Genomic DNA, 20,287 nt, shown 5'->3' with positions numbered 1-20,287 from the left:
AAGGCATCCCTTGTTTGCCGGCTTGTTCTCCGCATTTTGTAACCAGATCCACACACCGCGCCGAGCACACCACTTTTGCGGAAGACGTTCAGGGATCAGTGATCTGTTTCTCCCTAAGAGAGAAGAGGATCTTGGCGCGAGAACGAAAGTCTCTTCATTTTTCCGTGGCTTTGAACGCCGCCACCATACAAACCGAGGGAAAAAGCGATAGGATGGATCGAGACGATGCGATCCTCTCGTGTTATACCGGTTGGGTTACGTTTTAACTACCTCTTCCTCGTGTTTCCGTTTCATCGAACACGTTGTATTTTCTTGATACATATTATTCGCATATTGGACCTTTCATACTTTTCCTCTTCCCCCTATCTTTCGATTTCCTTGCTTTAATTTTCTTCAATATGAAATACAGAGAGTAAAGTAGAACGCGTGAAAAATATGATAGATAAATCGAGGTATTTTATATTTGATATTTCGAAGAATTTCAAACAATGCTTTTCGAGCAAATAGATAGGGATTACACCGAGTTTGCCTTCTCGTTTAATTTTCAAATTTGCGTATCGAAGTGCGAACAATGCTTAATTGTTACGTGTGCATACGAAATCGAAAATCTGATCCCTCGCGAGGATTTGTTTCGCGGATGCGGTTTAATCTCGGTAACTGGAAGAGATGTCGTGCATCTCTCGACGCTACGAATTATTCACAAGTATCCCGATGATGGGGCCCTGGTTTGTCTGGGATCGAAATATCACTTGGATCAATAATTCGACGTTAACTTGACACATCAGCCGGCATCATGTAATGCATCGTGAATCTTTAATGCTTTCGCTTTCGAGGAATAATTGCAAAATGCACTCGAACACGGTTGATATATTTTCGAGGAACAGCGCGAAGATTTCTCGAAATTGATAAAATTGAATTTTCATGCTACTGTAATTAATAATTTAAATATGAATTTGTTTCCCAATGAAGTTTCTCCGTATTGAGAAATGTATATGAAATTGTACCAGGTTATAAATATTTAAAATTTAGTCGTTTCTATTGAGAATCAATTTTTGAAAATATTTAAAAGAGAAAGGATTTTGCATCAATTTTCTATCGATCGAACGATTTTCATTAAAACTTTTAAAATCCTATTTTTCCTTTTTTTTTTTTTCATTAAGAATCATTGTCATTAAGTTAATAAATCACATCCAAATCCATCCAGAAATCCCTCCCCTTTACCCCATCTTCCGAGAATAATGAAAATCGTGCGTTAAAATTATCTATGCGTGTCTTTTTTCATAAATTTTTCCACCTCGGTCAAAGCAAAGAATAATTTCCAATTTAAACATCTTGGCAAAGAGTGAAATCTTTTCTATATTCATATAAAATTAAAACTCGTTATGACTGTATCAAAGGAATATTAGCTCTATTAGGTAGTCATAAAGTAATCATAAAGCCAGTGGACGAGGATACGAAGTTGGATGAAAGGAATCGGTAACTTTTCTAAAAATAAAATTTCCCCGTCGCGTCGCGTCGTTGGGAAAAAGTTTCTGGCAGGAATACGACAGCGCGTATTCAACCGACGCTTCATCACCATACCGTATAATTTCGTTTGGTCAACGTATCTTATTTAATTGCGTGCTTTGCATTCGTCTTTCTATGTACGGTGATAAAATATTGCACGAGAGTACCGGAACCATAAAGACCCGTGGCGCATCGGTTTAATTAAATTTTTTTCACGTTTACGTCTCGTCGACTGGAAACGAATTTCTTTTTTTTTTTCTTTCCCCTCCCCATCTTTGACTATCCTTTTTTTTTTTTAACGATGCACTCTGATTAATACCTTATAATAAATGTGAAATATTTATATCATAACGTATCCAAGCAAGCCAGAAAAATTCCTTCATAGTTCATTGTATTACTATACTGTTTTTCTTCTTCTCATCGAATTTTAATTTACTAATTTTCTAGTTCGATACGATATCAAATGTGAACAAACACGAAGGTTTCTTTTATCCTCGCATCAATCTCCGTTTTAATCTTTCAATATTATTCGCATATTCGCGTGTCTCGTTTCAACGCGACATATCTTTTTTTATCATCAACCTATCATCTTTCTCCTATGCAAACAATTTCCCAAGTCGTACTACGTATTTTTTATAAATTAAATCCCTCTTAAATCTCGTGGAGGAGAAAATCGAATGATGAATTTGCAACCAAGGACAAGGAGGACCGTCCGCCCTCTGTTGCCCGAAAAATAATCCTGGAAATACGTCGAAGAAACTCAACGATACGCGCAAATTTAGCAGCACATGTACACGTACCGCGCACACGCATGTGAGTATGTCACGCTTCGGTAAATACGGTTCACCATTCTCTGGGGGCACACGTTTTCCGCTATTTCCTCCACACTCTCTCACACCTCCTCCACCCCCTCCTCCACCCCCTCCTCCCTCCCCCCATCACGCGTGTCGAGGACACGACACAATCTGACAAACAAATATATTTCAGCCGGGTCTTTTGCGCCACGTGAAAACCACGGTTTAAAGGGAAGGGAAACAGAAGGGGGGTGTTACACAATGCGAGAAACGCAAGAACGCGCAGATTCCATTTTTCGCGGAAATTGAATTCCCCGTCGGGGGTTCGGGCGAAGGAAAGGGCTAAAACCAATCCCCGTGATTGTTAATATTTATTACCTTTCGTGTCGTTCGTTTCGATTCGTTTCAACCTATACAACGACGTTCAAACGAGTTGGTTTCCTTGTCGAGTTGGGTAATTTCGAGAGTGAGAGAGAGAGAGAGGGAGTGGGAGAGTTTGTTCGTTTGTTTTTGGTAAACATCTCGTGTTTGCGTGTTTTGAAAGTAGTTAATCTTGTATTTATATTTCTAAATTAATCTCGCGCTTCGAAAGTGAAATTTTTTAAATATTTCTATACGTTTTTGTACAATTGAATCGCGTTTAAAAAGTTCTATCGTTGAAAGAATATTGCTATCCCTATTTTGATTTTTAAGGGATTAAAATTTCGTTCGTTTCTTTTTACAATTAGAGAATAATTATTAATGAGATTGAATTATCCAATTTCCATCTCTCTCTATTCAATACTTCAACGATTATGAATTTTCTTCCAATCCAAAAATCCATAGATAAGAATTCAAAGAAAGGCAAAGAGACAATAAATTGGGCACGATGCAAATCTACAGTTCTTCTTTCTACATTTATTCTTTTTTAAATAGAAGAATAGATTAAATACTATAAAGAGATATCACGAGGAATTGAATTCAAATGTATCAAATATTAATATTTAATGACATGTTCATCTTTCATCTTTTCCACAACAAAATTCCTCCGTTTTAATTTCCATCCATAATTTTTATTCTGTGTATTCCGTTTGAAACGCGTAAAAAAAAAAAGAAAAAGAAAAAAGAAAAAGAAAAAAAAACACATTTGCCATTGACATTGCAATTATTCTTTCCATCTCTCGCCTATCTTTTGTGCCCCACTCGGTAACGATCGCTCACTTTTTGCCAAGTTTCCAGAGATGGACCAGATCCCACACATGAATACTGTGAACGATCGCGCTTTTGTCGCGCAATTGCCACTCGTACATAATTGCCACTTCCGTTATCCAACCCCCACATCCTTCGAGAGAAAAGTATACAAGAGTACGTTTTCGAGAGAAACGTACACACGAGATGGATGTATCTCTGTGAAATTTTTTTTGTTGCGTTATGTTTAAATTTTACAATGCAACTTTGGAATGATTCCAAATCTTATTTTATTCAACCAATTTTCCAGCTCAAATTTTTCTTTGACGAATTTAAAACGGGGAATTTTCACTTTTTGCCTGAGAAGCTTTAAAAATTTTTGCCTGAAATACTATATTTGGATTTTGTGTAAATATATCTGGTTAATTTTTATAATTTATCGTTTATGAAATATCAAATATTGAAAATATATCGTGTAAATATTGCATGAAGATTTTAATTGAACCATGTATCTATTTGGAATTATCCGATTCCAAAGTTCAAAGATGACGGAAAATTGCACGAAGTAACGAGATTTGAAGATAGGATAATGATAGTTTCAGAAGGGATGATTCGTATTTCTTTTTTCGGTCGACAGTGTAACACGGCGCCACGACGGCCGATACTGTCACCCTCTTTTCCTTCCGCCCTACTTTCTCCCGAAGTATACGTGGATTTGCATCGCATAGAAAACTGTCGTTGCGCGTGATGCAACGTAACGAGCCGTAGAAGTCGTTTCACGGGGGGAGAAAAAAAGAAAGAAAAATATAATTGGCATCTTGAAAAATTTGCAATCGATGCATCGATGTTTTCCCAGCTCGAAATTCCATTATTCTTATCAAATTATATCGTTAAACAAAAATATTTAAAATATTTAAAATGATACATTCTTACCATTCTTACCAAGTAGATATATTTCTTTTACTCGAGTACAATTTACATAGAATAATTTTAAAAATTGCAGAATAACTTTCTTTTTTTCCAAAATGAAATCAAACGTCAACAATTATTGATTTTACAATACAATGGAAAATTATAAAAAAAAAAATAACAAACAAACGTTCATCGATATTCGACTTCATCCTTCTCTCGATTTTCTCCCTGTGGCCACATAATAACGTGGCAATAACGGAGCGCAACAACGGAGACCACTGTTTTTATTTCCATTTCCGCCCGTCCCCGCCACTAAACTCGGAAAAAATTACGGCCACGTTTCATTCGGATTATTTGCATATTACGTGACGTACCTGGTGCAACGATTATCGACGAAATGGAGAAAAATGGCCGGTGTCAGCGGAAATGATAAAAACGGGACACGCGATGACGATGGTATCGCGTGAGATACAAGATCAAACGCGGTTAAAATAGAAGGAAAAAAAAAAAAAAAACGAACGCTGCTTGAAATCATCGTGAAATCATCGAACCGATCCTGATTGAATTTTTCATACAAAGTGTTCGTATTTATCACGTTTAACTTTTTATCTTTCGATTCGACCACCGTTAAATATCTTTGACCCAGCGAGGGTGGCGTTAACGGAAGTGGAACGAACGTTTTGCTCGTTCCAAATGGAAAATTGGGTCGGAAACAAGCTATGAAATTTTGTAATTCTTTTTTTTTTTTTCTATTTAGTATTCTTTTTTTTTTTTTTTTTTAATGTATGGAAATGTGTTGATATTTTAGTAATCGATATTTTTAGAAATTTTTGTACGCGCGAAATGGATATGATGGGTCAATAATGTGTGTGTAGCGGTGTGTGAAACGAAGGGAATAGTTTGTGAGAAGGTGTAATTGGTTGGTTGTTTGACAAAAAGGGAAGGGTCGAATTGAAATTTCGATTCAGCAATCCGATTGACCGATATTTTTGCGATTGACAAATCGCTTGACATACTTTTGTGAATATTCTTGAAGAAATTAATCGTGAGAAGAGGTTTTTCAAATTCGAGATTGGAATTGTGAAGAATCGTTCTTCTTTTTCCATTTTTCTTTTTTTTTTTTTCGTTCATCTACGTTGTTATCAAATTGAAAATAAATGTACATAACAATCAAATTGTCGCAGAAAAATTATTTTTGCAATTTTGATAAAAAGGAAAATAAGAAGTGTCTGTTGATCGAAAAAATTCAACAGTTGTGATGAATAAAGCTACTGTTTAAATAGTGAAATTCCGGTAAAGGATTCTTGGCAATCTTTCTTTCAGTTCACGGGAATGGGAAAGCTACTGGCTTGTATTGGAAACTCATTTTTCGTTCGCACACTCTCCTCAAAAATAGTTCTTTCTGGATAAAGTTGGTTTATCAAAGGACGAAGGAAGAATGCGGAATTGTGAAACTATTCCTTAAAAGAAGTTGAAAGATTAGAAGTTAAAATTGACATTCGACAAAAGTATCACTGACGATAAATTAACGAACGCGTTTCGTTACAAGTATCCATTAAAGAAAATATTTAATGCCCGTAAACGATGTTTAAGTTGTTAAAAAGGAATTTTAAACTTGGCCAATTTAACTCGTCTCTATGAATTATCAAACAGTTTGGTTATTTAAACCTTTATGCAACTTTCCTCCATCTTTTTTTCCTTTACTGCTATCGTAAAAAAACTTAATTTCTTTGCAATATCTATTTTTTGTTAACGCGAAGAGAGATTCCTGATGAAAATCAAAAAGTTTTCACTTTAATTATTGCAAATTACAATTTATGAAACTTCTAATACAAATTAATATGTGTTTTTTGCTTTTTGAATTATAGATTTTGAATTACTAAAGTACATTTTAAATGTATCTAAATAAAATTAATTCTCTATTTAACAGAAAGCAAACGTGAATATCAGGAGTACTTGAATATGTTCAATACTATAATAAGTTTGAAAAATGTATAAAATATACATGCATATGCATGTACATTTGATTGATGTATATGAAATGTATTTTTTTCCAAATAAGACTATACTTTCTGCCAAACTCGTAACGTATTCAAAATTATTCCAACGGTATACGCGAACTTTGAGCTACAAAATATAAAATTTCCCTTATTAAATTCAACTTTCATTCCGATCATTCGCATCAAAAACGCTTAATTTCCATTCGCTCGTTATACTCGTCGTCGAGTATAAAATCTTCGATCCTTTTTTACGATCTTTCCTTTTAAAGAGACGATAAGGGATCTCTCTTCCAGGCATATTCTACGAATATAAATTAAAAGGTTAATTGTACATTCAACAAGAATTTTTAAACACTCTCAGTCCATTAGTTCTCATTACTCAAATCTCGTTGCACATTCGAGCGGAACGTTCTCCCATCGATGACTCGCTGACCCTGAACACAACGTGATGAATGGATTTTCGAGCGGGGCCAGCGGGGGTGAATTTGTAGGCGAACTTTGAAAATATATTCCGCCGCTCTAATTACATGATCGAGAGAAACGCGGTGGACTCGAGGAATTATGCAACGATCCGGATTGATTGATGAAACACCGCGGAGGATTCTCTCGATCGTCGATCGTTGCTCGATCGGTGGAAAGTTTTGAAACACGCGCCGTTCTCTCTCTTCACGTAGAAACGATTTATCTTGTTTTCCGTCTCGTCCAACGCGCTGTTATCAATAATAAATTGTTTTCTTAACTTCATCCGTGAGGTGGGAATCGTGATTGGCCGATCTATCTGGCCCGATCCCCTATATCATTTATTGATCAATTCGCGATGCACCGTGTTCACCACCAAGGGTAAAAAGTGATATCAACGAGAGATGATTAATGATTCCATTCCCTCGTCGCATAATATGTTCCGCGTAATCTCGAATTTTCAGAGATAAGGGATCTCATAAATTTTTCTCCTCTTCTCCTCTTCCTCTGATTTAGGAATTATTGCCACCGTGTCTGATTCGTGCCAATGTTCGATTGTACTTGAATAGAAATATTATTTACTCTTATTGCTCGAGGAGAGTTCTATGGAAGAAGATGGAGATATAAGAGTTAAAATATTTCTGTAAATGGTGTGAATTATTCTTCATAAAGATATCACGATTTAAAATCGTCATCCATTTGGATGGTATCACATTTGATCGACGATTGATCAACATTGGTACAATAATTCTCTTATATACGAGCAAAATGTTATTTAAATTTTGTACTTCTCCCTTGATCGATGAAATATATATCAATATAAACTAACCTTTTATTAAGATAATTAACATGGCGTGTGCACGAAATATCATGATAATCCAAAGCTTCCCTTTTGTAGATTTATCGGTAAAATGAAATAGTCGGTTGTGTTTTCACACGTTTCGCGCAGACTGAGTCACGATAATTAGCCTGAGGCACTAAAAAAAAAAAAAGGAAAATAATGAAAAATGTGACTTTAAGAGCGCGAACTTTCTTCCCTGTCAGCGCTTTTCCTCCGCGTTTTTTCGCCTTTCCATCCTCTTCCCTCTCCTTTCCCCCCGAATCAACGACGCAAGCTAACCAAGGCGATGAAACTACGGGCCGAAAGGAGGAGGCGAAATCTTCCCTTCCCCTTTATTTATGGCGTTCTCAGAAATTTAACGGCACCGTCACCTGTCTAATTTATGAAAAATTCCCAGCCACAAATTTACCAAGCGTGAAAACCCGGTGGAACCTGGATCGGGCAGTTGGTATTTCTCCGCGGGGATTGTTTTCAAAAGTCAATCGTTCCACGGTCATCTCACACCTTCCCCTTGCTTTAGAGGATCCTTTCCTCGCCTGGACGGATCGCTTTGAAGTGGTTCCGTTTCTGGACGAGCATGGCGCCCAAACATGAGTCAACAGTTTTTTCAAATATATATATATTTTTGTGCGAGGCGAGTGTAATTTGTTCGCGAGAGATAGAGAGTTACTTTGGACGAGATTCTTTCGAAAGGGGAAATTTGTAATAAACGCAAAAATGAATCGAAAGACTTGTACACCATTCGAAGATTAGTAATAATGAAATTCTGATGGATAATATTAGAATTCGAATTATTTTCTATTATCGTGAAATATCTAATCTTTGGACGAACATATTCTCCGTCACATAAACAGAATTATCTGTAACAACAAGCGAAAGGAATTTACATTTCCTAGTATTCATAATAAACATATTTTCATTGCTATCAGTTACGATGTTTACACGTTGTACACAATAAACGTACTAGGAAATATACGAAATTCCTTCAATTTATTCAATTGTTTAGTGCGATTCTTCATTTAACGAATAGCAATGAAGAATAATTCGAATAATCGGAATTTTATTCTACATATTCTAATCTAATATTCTTTGTTCTATCTCTTCCCAAAAATTTATTTTTTCTACTTCAATTTGTAAAATAACTATGACGCACTCTCGAACCCGTTGACGTATTTACGCGCCTCCACCGTGTCGTAACCTCCATCTACACAAGTCTCTATTTTTTTTTACACCAAGAATCTCAATCTTCGCCAACCCAAAGATTGTTTGGGACGAAATGATCGCGAGGCCAATGACGCGGTTCGATTCAACGCCTCGCAAAATAGATGGGGGCACATTTTTTCGTAACCCCGCGAGAGCTGCAACTTCAGCATCGGGCAGCGTGGTAACGATGATTTACGTGTCTCGTTTGTTTTTTGTAATTGACACGCCGAGCCAGATGGCGAGCACGGACGGCAGTTCTACAAACGAGGAGATTTCCGGAGTAATCGACGGGTACGCAACGATCGGGTGCTCCATTCGCTTCCAAAAAAAAAAAAAAAAAAAATCAGAGAGAGAAAAGAGAGGGGAAGAAGCGTGAAAAAAAAAGAACGAAAAGAGAGAGAGAGAGAGAGAAATGAAAAATAGAACGAACCAGATTCTGACAACTCGCGTTCGATGTTATCAAAATTTGACGAGTTTCCCGTGTTATACGAAAACGTTTCAGCGCCCACAAAGTTGCGGCTTGTAATCTGCTTAGCGTGCTTTACGCGCCACGATAAATAGTAAACCGGAAGCAGGATAAACACGTGATGAAATTTACGATTATTGCCCGTGCGCGTGTGTATCACGAGTGAACGTATAAAATTACTGCGATTTACATGCCGAACTTCAAGCTCCCCTCCCTCCTCGCCCCATTAACAATCCCACGACACGATTTAATTGATACTTCCCCTCCTCTCCGATTCTACACGTCTGTTTACTTCGTAATTTCAGTTAAACGCGTTAATGGAATGCGAACGATTTGTCGATCACGATCGATTTTCATTATTATTAATCCTCGCGATCCGACGTTAATCCCCTCCCCCTTCCCACGGTTTGGAAATATTTTTTGTATAGGTTTTTCTGTTTTGTCCGGATCGATGGAAATTTTCGCGTATACGAGGGGGGAGGAGAGAGAGAGAGAGAAAAAAAAGAACGAGATACGTCGGTTACGAATGTCTGAAAGCTCTTCGTAAATCATTGACGACGTGGAGAGAAGAAATTTTTGACGTGAACGAGCTTTTCCATTGAAAATCGAGAGCTTTGAAATATCTGTATCTCGTTTTTTCCCCACCGTTTTTGCGGTGTCTAGGAAAGTGTCTCTCTGTTCGAATCGATATTTAAGCCGTGAATAGTGCGTGCATATTTAATTCGGTGTGATGGGTGTGTGTCGAATGCAGATAGTTTTATTAATGCATTAAAAAGCTGAATATTGAATTTCGAATTGTTTTATTTCTCTCTCTATCTCTCTCTCTCTGTCGAATTTGAAATAAAAACATTTCTCATCTTTGCAAAATTTGCACGAAACGAGAATTTAAAATCGACAAAGGCAAAGAAGTTTTACTTAAAAACTTCTTCTAGGTAGTTTCGTAAAAGAGAACGTGTTTCTCGAGTTCAGTACTTCAGCTAGTTCTAGGATATTAGACATATAAACCCGTACTTACATCTACATCTCGGCTAAATTCCTCGACTCGAGGGGGGAAAAGGAAGATTTTAAGTAAGAAGCATAGAGAAAAGTCAGAGGACCTGGAGCCTCGAGGATATTCGGTTCGAATGCCATCCCCATACATAAACTGCGCACAAAGATTTATTGTATGAATTGAAAGATGTAATAAAGAAAATATTATTTTAAATCCGAGATAAAGATTTTGTGACGGAAGATCCGTCAAAATTTTCCTATAATTTATCCTTCGTTTAGTTTGATTTGTAGTATTTGGATTAATGTAAGAAGCAAATTAATAGGGATGAGCAATTTGTTCGTTACATTACGTAACTTTAATCCTTCGAGATGTAGAGTCAAAAAGCAAAATGACAAATTAGGAAAGTTAAAATAAACTGAAACGGAGGATACTTTACTCAGTCGCGCAATTCGATGTAGGATGTAAGTATATACACCGTTTTAGAAGCATTTCTGCAACTCAAATAGTAATTTTATTATGGAAGCTATAAACGCCTGAAAATGTAAATATTAACATTTCTAACGACGCGTTTTGTATCCTCGAAAGATAAAAGACGTGTAATTAAAAATTGAGAAAATGGGACGAAATGTGCTTAATTTTAATACTTCTCTACCAAGTTTTCTAAAAAAAAGTATTACGTTTTCCAAAAAATTTCATATATATTTTGTACATCCTGATTTTCCAAAATCCTCAAATTGCAATCGAAATTAAACAAATCCTGTTTTCATGCACGGTTTTTCTATAAATAAAATATATAATTTATGCATGTCGCGATACATTCCCGTACTGCAATACAATTTTGGCTCATCGGATAAATAAAATTACCATATCTCGAGCAGATGGCCCTTCGTGTATTTTTGGACAGTTCTTACAGAGGGTGCTTAAATATCGATGCACATGGCCTCCCTACTTAAATCAACTGAAAAACATCGGCTCCTGTATAAAATTCGATAACACTCTATCATTTAAAGAGTCAACAGGTATCGAACTTCCTTTCCTTACTTTTTTTATCGAACAAATCTGCATAAATTTCGTCATCTTACACAATTTTACAATAAAAATCCCGATCAAAGCGAAAGATGCTTATTATTTAAACGAGAGATTTTGGAAAAGAAAATTTATAAATTGAAATATATATTTATTTTGCATAATATTCTAATATATTTCCTGTAATAAATAATAATTGCCATTAAAAAATAATCTAAATCCCTCAAAATTCCCAAGTGACTTACAGGGAGGGATCTGAAATTTAAAAGAAAGCTAAATTAATGAAAACTAAAAAAAGATAAGACCTAATTATTTAAATTATAAATCGGATCGATTCTCGAAGTTATGAATACTTTTGCCAACATATCCTATATATGTAATTTAAACTACATCAAATTGTAATTAATCACAGCAAAGAAAGCTAAAAATAAAACAACTTCCTACGTTCTTCGAGGAACTACGTACCTTCATATAGCCTCCTTTCAACAGTATTATTTCCAAGTTTCATTTGACAGTTGCTAGGATATAAGCCCATCTTAATGAATGTAATCTACGTACAACAATAATCCCGTTTAAATAGCTATTAAAAGCATAATATCCTATTGGGGGAGATAAAGTATTTGCTTGTTAATTTTGTTGCGTTTAGAATTCTATATTTGGTAACGTCGTAAATAAATTATAGATAACCATATGTAAACTTATTATTTATAAAACTAGTTTTATCATGCTTACAAGTTTTCCCGATTTCATTCTTAACAAAATAAAATTTTCATTCCACGTACCTTGATAAATTGGTCAAATATACTTGATTGTCGAAAAATTAAGATAAAATTTATTGATCAAATAATTAAAATTCATAAATTAATTTATGAACCACTTGAATCTTCAATTACAGAGGACAAGAATGTCCTCATTCGATTCTTCGTGATATTACCGATCTCTTCACCGTTGGCGAGATTCTTTATTTTCATTAAAAGAGTGAAAATGGAATTTCGAAATGGATCACACGATTCCAAGGATAGAACCGTCTTATTCGAGGACATTGGCTTTTCACCCTTTCGAAACCGTGACCCGAGCCAAAGTCTACCCACACCCACTTCCGTTTATCGCGCAGACGCAACCGGCTCTGTTCGACATGATGTGATCCGCATGTATATTACACTCGGAATCTCGTTCACCTCGGTCACATACGGGAGAAAAGCGTTAAACGATCAAAATGCAATTTGCGGTAAACACGGGCCGGGTATAGGGAAATGAATACTGCAGCGTAGATCACGTTTTCCAATACTCATTTAGTTCGTGTTTTCCACTTATGAGGAAATTACTTTAGCTCGAGAGGGTTCGTCGAAATTGGCGACATGGAAGCTTGTGTTATGTCATGATCGAATCGTTCTTTCACCCAATTACCATTTTTCAAAAAGGAAAATACATAAAATATTATTAAACCGGAGGAACGATGGTACAACAATAATTATAAATTTTCTATTCCTTTTACTTTAAAATTCAGTAATGTTTCAATCACTATATTTTCAATCAACATTAACAATAGTTATTTATAATATTTTAATCGTACAATGTGATAATTATGTACTGATTAATAAAAAGTTAAAAGTAATTTAAATTGTGTTCATTGTCTTAATGCATTTGAATGAGATTGGTCTTTTTACCATTTCTCTTGAGAAATTATTACTTTGTAATTGAAATGTTACTGTGAATTTTCTATCTCTATTTTCTCTTCAAAAAAATATATCCAGAAACTGTGTTCCATAAAAACATTACTGAATTTAGAGTATGAAAACTAATTATCATTTAGAATAGGAAGGTAATACATGGAAAAATAGCAATAGCTTGATTTGATATTTTGATTGGAAATAGAGAAAAAAAGGAGAGACAATTTAAAACAAATTCGTTTACAAGACAAACGAAAGGATTTGGAAATTCCGTTATGTGAACATTTCCAATCCAATTTCATTGATGTCACCAATTTGAAAATCGATAAACTAGTTTATTGATCTATTACATCGTCGCTATTCGAAAAAATTCACGCTATGAATTTTATGAGTTTTTTCGTCATACTAACGTATTCTATGCAATCATGTCTATGCAAATACCATATCTTGTAGTGGTGTTAAACTTTACGAGATTAAACGTTGTAAGGAGATACAATCATGTACTTATATACCGTGTAAGGTTCAGAAGCTTATAGAAATCCCATGATACTAAACAGAACCGTAACAAAATAATAAATAAAACATCATTTTAATTCCGTTTTATTTTTCTCTGATCAACAATTGTTTACATCATTTAATCTAATTTTTACGTAATATAATTTTGAACTTAATACTTGCAAACATTTCTCCATTAAATTAAAATGAGAAGAGAATAGCGACGAGCAAGTAAATCAAAATAATCAACGAAATAAGACGAAGAATATCCATTTTATTTTCTTTGTTACTTTTACTACATATTTTTTAATCAATAGCATAATATATTTTAACAATTGTAAATTATTCTCGCAGAATTAAATAAATAAAATGTAAAGTAAATTGAAAAAATTTACACAATGAAAAAAGGAAGAAATTAAAAATTTTATTGAAGTAAATTAATTAAAGAAATTAATGAAAATTTTTTATTTCTTTAAGACGAGAAGAAAAGTAATAATCAGACTGGAAACAGTTCTATTACATTCATGACTATTACCAATATCTTAGCTGACAATTACAGCAAGAATGTGACTGTGAATCGTCGAAACTAGCAATGTTTAAAGAAGGGAAACTTTGAGGAAACTTTCTGATTCTTGAAAACGTTACTACGTTATAGCGATTCGTGATATTCGTTCCCCGAAATTCTATTTCAAGAGGATAATATTAATAGTTGTTCGAAAAAAGAACGCTTTTATTCAAACTAATTTTCCTTACTTTATAATTATAGTTATCTTTATTTCTAGAAATTATATCGTTTTCAAATTTAAAATTTAAATATCAAATATCTCCTTTCTTAAATGTTCAATTAGAAATTGTTTCGAAGAATAAGTGGACATAATCAAGTAAGTATTGTTGTATTTGCATTGAATTTCGCGAAAAATTATCGTAACAAAAAATACCATCTGTTGAAGACTATATTATGTAAATCATAATTTCTAAGTGACAGATGGTGCATCGTCATAGATCACGATACACGTAACAATTTATGCGACCATCTATCTTCTTGTAGCGTTATGAAATTTCACGTAGTCATTAAGATAGAACAAACAACTTCTTCTTTGATGAAACAGTAATAAATAAAACTTTGAAATGAAAGAAAAAAATATCCTATGAGCATGTACCCTATATTAATAGATTTATCATTTATAATGATATTAATACTATTTAGTATCTTAATATTAAAAGATAAATAAATAATCTATAAAAAAAAATTCATTCAAAGACATATTAAAATGGAACAAACAACTTCTTCTTTGATGAAACACTAATAAATAAAACTTTGAAATGAAAGAAAAAAATATCCTATGAATATCCTCTATGTATATTAATAGATTTATCATTTATAATGATATTAATACTATATTTCATATCTTAATATTAAACGATAAATAAATAATCTATAAAAAAAATTCATTCAAAGACACATATTAAAATGGAATAACCAAATTCTACTTTAATGAAATAGTAATAAATAAAATTTTGAAATGAAAGAAAAAAAATATCCTATGAACATGCACTCTGTATATATATATTAATAGATTTATCATTTACAATGATATTAACACTACATTTAATATCTTAATTTTAAAAGATAAATAAATAATCTATAAAAAAAATTCATTCAAAGACACATATTAAGATAGAATAACCAAATTCTCCTTTAATGAAACAATAATAAATAAAATTTTGAAATGAAAGAAAAAAAATATCCTATGAGCATGCACCCTGTATATATATTAATAGATTTATTATTTATAATGACATTAATACTATATTTAATATCTTAATTTTAAAAGATAAATAAATAATCTATAAAAAGAATTCATTCAAAGACACATATTAAGATAGAATAACCAAATTCTCCTTTAATGTAAAACAGTAATAAATAAAACTTTGAAATGAAAGAAAAAAATATCTTATATTATATATAATATCTTAATATCCAAAGATAAATAAATAATCTATAAAAAAAATTCATTCAAAGACACATATTAAGATGGAACAAAGAAATTCTCCTTTGATGAAACACTAATAAATAAAATTTTGAAATGAAAGAAAAAAATATCCTATATTAGATGTAGTATCTTAATATCCAAAGATAAATAAATAATCTATAAAAAAAACTCATTCAAAGACACATATTAAAATGGAATAACCAAATTCTACTTTAATGAAATAGTAATAAATAAAATTTTGAAATGAAAGAAAAAAAATATCCTATGAACATGCACTCTGTATATATATATTAATAGATTTATCATTTACAATGATATTAACTACATTTAATATCTTAATTTTAAAAGATAAATAAATAATCTATAAAAAAAATTCATTCAAAGACACATATTAAGATGGAACAAAGAAATTCTCCTTTGATGAAACACTAATAAATAAAATTTGAAATGAAAGAAAAAATATCCTATATTATATGTAGCATAATATCAAGAAATAAATAAATAATTTATAAAAAAAATTCATTCAAAGACACATATTAAAATGGAATAACCAAATTCTACTTTAATGAAATAGTAATAAATAAAATTTTGAAATGAAAGAAAAAAAATATCCTATGAGCATGCATCCTGTATATATATTAATAGATTTATCATTTACAATGATATTAACACTACATTTAATATCTTAATTTTAAAAGATAAATAAATAATCTATAAAAAAAATTCATTCAAAGACACATATTAAAATGGAATAACCAAATTCTACTTTAATGAAATAGTAATAAATAAAATTTTGAAATGAAAGAAAAAAAATATCCTATGAGCATGCACCCTATATATATATTAATAGATTTATCATTTATAATGACATTAATACTATATTTAATATTTTAATATTAAAACATAAAAAAAATTCATTCAAAGACATATATTCAAGGATAAATATATGAATTCAAAGATATATATCTGAAAAAGATTTAATATGAAGAGAAATTTATATGAAGAAAACTATATTAAAAAAAATGTTACTGTAACTTTTCTATAATGAATTATTGAACATTTGTTTAATGTGAATTTCAATTAGATAATTTGGGATCAAACTAAGATTAAATTTATGACATATTATGTGTAAGCTAACCTATTTTGATTTATAAATAATAACATTCATGATATGAGCATATATTCATAATATATATTGAAATGAAAAAGAATTATCGTTCAAATATTTATCAAAAAATAGCACTTGAAATGGTGATTAAAACTATAAATCTTTTATTTATGTGTAAAAATATAATTTCATTAAAAAATATAAATGGAAATTCTACCAAATCTCTTTTTATATTTTATTTTTTAATTCTACCAAATATATTTTCTGATTTGTAAATGGATACAGGTTATGTTATATAAATAGATTTTTTTATATTTCTGATAGACAAAAATATGATTGAAATTTTAAAAAAGGTTCTAAAATATTAATAAAAGTATCGAAATATACCGTTTAAAATATAAAATAGAATATAAAATAGAAAAAATATGATGTAAAAAATTGTACTCACATTGCTGTTGTTTAATCTTACTTGAAACATACTCTTCACTTATACGTAACATTCCATGCGACGAATATTTATACGTATCTTCTCATATTCCACTCGAATATATTACACAACACACAAAACTAGTGAAAGGGTTAAATATTAATTTAAATACAATAACTTTTACCAATTGTCGTTTCAGTGGTCAAGATTTACGAGGTCACGATCACCGCCAAAGAACACAGTTTCTGAGACAAACACAAATCGTCGAAGAGGCAGATGCTTTCTGATTGGCTGGCGGATCTCGCGCGGATGCGTACGACTCTGACGTCACGCTCGCCCAGTTTGAAATCGTTCCAGTCGTCAGTTGCGCGCCGAACGTCGAACCGAATACATGGGGGTGTTATACGTTTTTTCACATTAAATTCTTGTACGAAATAACGTTATATTTCACGCGCTGATCATCGAAACACAACATCATCGTTGGGAAAATTCGTTAGTGATTATCAATAAAAGAGTGACGTTCGATATTATCGACCATTTTAGTGCAGTGTCGTAACGAAAGTTCTACTTTTTTTTCGCGTACTTTTTTCCGTAAACTCGCTTCGATTCGATTGTCGTCGATGATCGTGCACAACGAAAAGGAAAACCTTCTTCAATTACGTGATCTATCTTTATTACTAAGCACAATTGACAGCATGCATTTGAGTGATGATGGATAGCATTTCTCCGGTGAATGCATACCAGTGAAACGTTCTGTTCGCGAGACCACGTGATCAGTGTTGGGAGGTTATGTAAACGACGCATTTACAAAGCAGCGATATTATAATCTGTCAGACATCGATATTTGTGCATTGCGTATAACCACGTTGTTGATTGGCTGTAATTTCGATATCTCGAATAATCGATGAGAATAATTGCCTGTACATATAACGCCTGATCTGTTTTCGAGTTCAATCGATACTAATTAATCGATATTAGTACGTTAAACGGTCAATGTGCCGAAAACGTTTCAAATTTAGTTTAATATGCGCAACACGGAGAAACGGACCGGTTCAATGGCGTCGATTTGACTTCGTGAAATTCGTGTTTGTCCTTCGAAGCATAAAGTCCTCGTGTTCACATGCCACACCTGTGTTTTTACTTTTTTTCGAAAGTGTTTCACGGTTAATCTACACTCTTCGATGAACAAGGGCGTATGATATGTTAATGTTTGTGTCGCGTTCACTTAAATCTTGTGTGTTCTGTGTGTGCCAGATGTCAAGACGATAATTGGTGCTGTCTTAAGGACGAGTGATTCATGTCACCATGCTGACGATTGTTTTCCTGCTCGTTCTGGGCCAACTGGTGGTACAGGCGGACTATTTTGGTAAGTGTTTTATGTTCTTTTGTATATGTAGAACAATACGATATATATACACATACATTATTTGTGGCTTTATCGTTGAAAGCTAAATTCTGTTGATCGATGGTTAATTGTACAATAATGTACAATACAATAAGAACTTTGAATTTCATTCTTATCGTGTTAGAAATTAGTTAATGTCACGTTTGCAATGATTAGCATGCAATAAAATGATGATTGATGTGCGTTTGAATTTGAAGTTAGGGAAGAAAGAGGAAAATTAGTTTCATAAAATGAACTATTTCTTTAGCTACTTCATCACGTCATGTAATTTGAAAGTTAGATATAGAAATATTTATTTTAAATCTATTATATATTATTATTATATTGCTACCAAGAAATTTACTTTTTTTTTCTTATTAGGATTAGAAATAATTTTTTCTGAAAGAAAAAAATTAATTAAATATATATACATATTATTAATAAAACGAAAAAAATTACTTTTAGAGTCATTTGAATAATCATTTTGATTCCATACATTTTTCTAATTTTTTTTATTTATTTAAATAAAAATTTTTTAATAAATATATTTTTATTTTAATAATATTATAAATACGATACATATTCAAGTATATTTCGTATTATTTTTTAAATAATTTCTTTTTTATTTATCTTTTTTCTTCTTTTCAATCCATTTTTTAATACAAACGAAGAATGTATTATGAAATGACACGAATTTTAATCAAATCGAAGTTTTACAACTATTTTTAAAATAGAATCGTAAAAAAGTTTTCAAGCATGTGCTTCCTTATTCATATCATGAAATGATCTCTTTAATATTTCAAGTCCCGTATTCGGTTTGACAATTCAAATACAGTAAATCTTATGCTTTTTTTTTAATGATCGGAATGATATGAATAACATCATAGTGTTTTTCAACATCATGCTATCTTTTTTTCATAATATTATAATAATGCAAAATAAAATATTGAATGAAAAATTAAGTTAATTAGATATCAATTAAAATTCTTATTGATAGATTTCTATTATCTTTATTTAGAATAGTGTCATAAATACCATTTCGATAATTTATCTAGGTATATCTTTTAGTTATAAATTATTAATAGATAAAGCCGTGTAATAACGATATAAATTTTTATTTGCCAAGATCAACGTTTACATAAATTGTTATTTTAAGATTTAATGCAATATGCATTAGTTAGAAAACCAGTAATCTAATCAGCGATTTAAACGCTTAAACCAATCTAGAATAATTCCGTGTTGCGCCACAAATAATATTTTAATAGGATTGTATATAATCTGTTCTCGTATTATTATAAAATTGATATTTATACAGATATTTATATAATGAATTACTGTTAAATTAATTTCTATTATTCGCGATATAAAAGCAGAAGAGTTAGTATATGTAAATAAAATATTTTCGGGATTCTTTTTTTTTTTTAATTTTTAATTGAAATTTTTTAATACCGTTGTTTGTATTTTTAAATCTAAAAATCAAAAAATTTTTAAATTTCGGAAATAATAATTACCTTGTCATGGAAATAATGTGTTTTTAGAAAATGTCTGCGTTTAATTCTCTCTCAGAAATCTAAGCTGTCTACGATAATTAGTATAATTGCTTAATGAAGTTAAAGTTGCAATGCTGGCACCATATCTGTAATACCAGCATTTTCTCGCATATTAGACTTAGTTAGTCGTGTCTTGCTTCAAAGCTGCAAACCTGGAATCAGCATTCTGGCCTAAATTAGTTCGCTTTATATATATGTATATATATAATACTATTCCATCCAAGTTTTGCAATATAGTTTTCATTCGATAAATTTTTCATTCAAATTATATAATGTAGCTAATACAGCAATTTA

General features: G+C 31.9%; 2 long non-coding RNA genes across 3 annotated transcripts in view; one reads left to right on the top strand and one right to left on the bottom strand.

Moving 5' to 3' along the window:
* The window catches only part of LOC102654698, an 88,696-nt gene extending 71,384 nt beyond the window's left edge, over positions 1 to 17,312 (bottom strand). Inside the window, exon 1 of one of the 2 annotated variants that reach the window (XR_412113.3) lies at positions 17,081 to 17,312. This is a non-coding gene — a long non-coding RNA (uncharacterized LOC102654698). The remainder of the gene's footprint in view (positions 1 to 17,080) is intronic. The other variant, XR_412112.3, reaches the window with a different exon arrangement.
* Positions 17,313 to 17,426: 114 nt separating this feature from the next.
* Positions 17,427 to 20,287, top strand: part of LOC113218641 — a 95,778-nt gene continuing 92,917 nt past the window's right edge. Inside the window, exon 1 of the long non-coding RNA XR_003304353.1 lies at positions 17,427 to 18,425. This is a non-coding gene — a long non-coding RNA (uncharacterized LOC113218641). The remainder of the gene's footprint in view (positions 18,426 to 20,287) is intronic.

Source organism: Apis mellifera, linkage group LG1, assembly GCF_003254395.2.
Source record: "Apis mellifera strain DH4 linkage group LG1, Amel_HAv3.1, whole genome shotgun sequence".
Classification (NCBI taxonomy): domain Eukaryota; kingdom Metazoa; phylum Arthropoda; class Insecta; order Hymenoptera; family Apidae; genus Apis; species Apis mellifera.
This window is presented reverse-complemented; position numbering and strand designations above follow the sequence as displayed.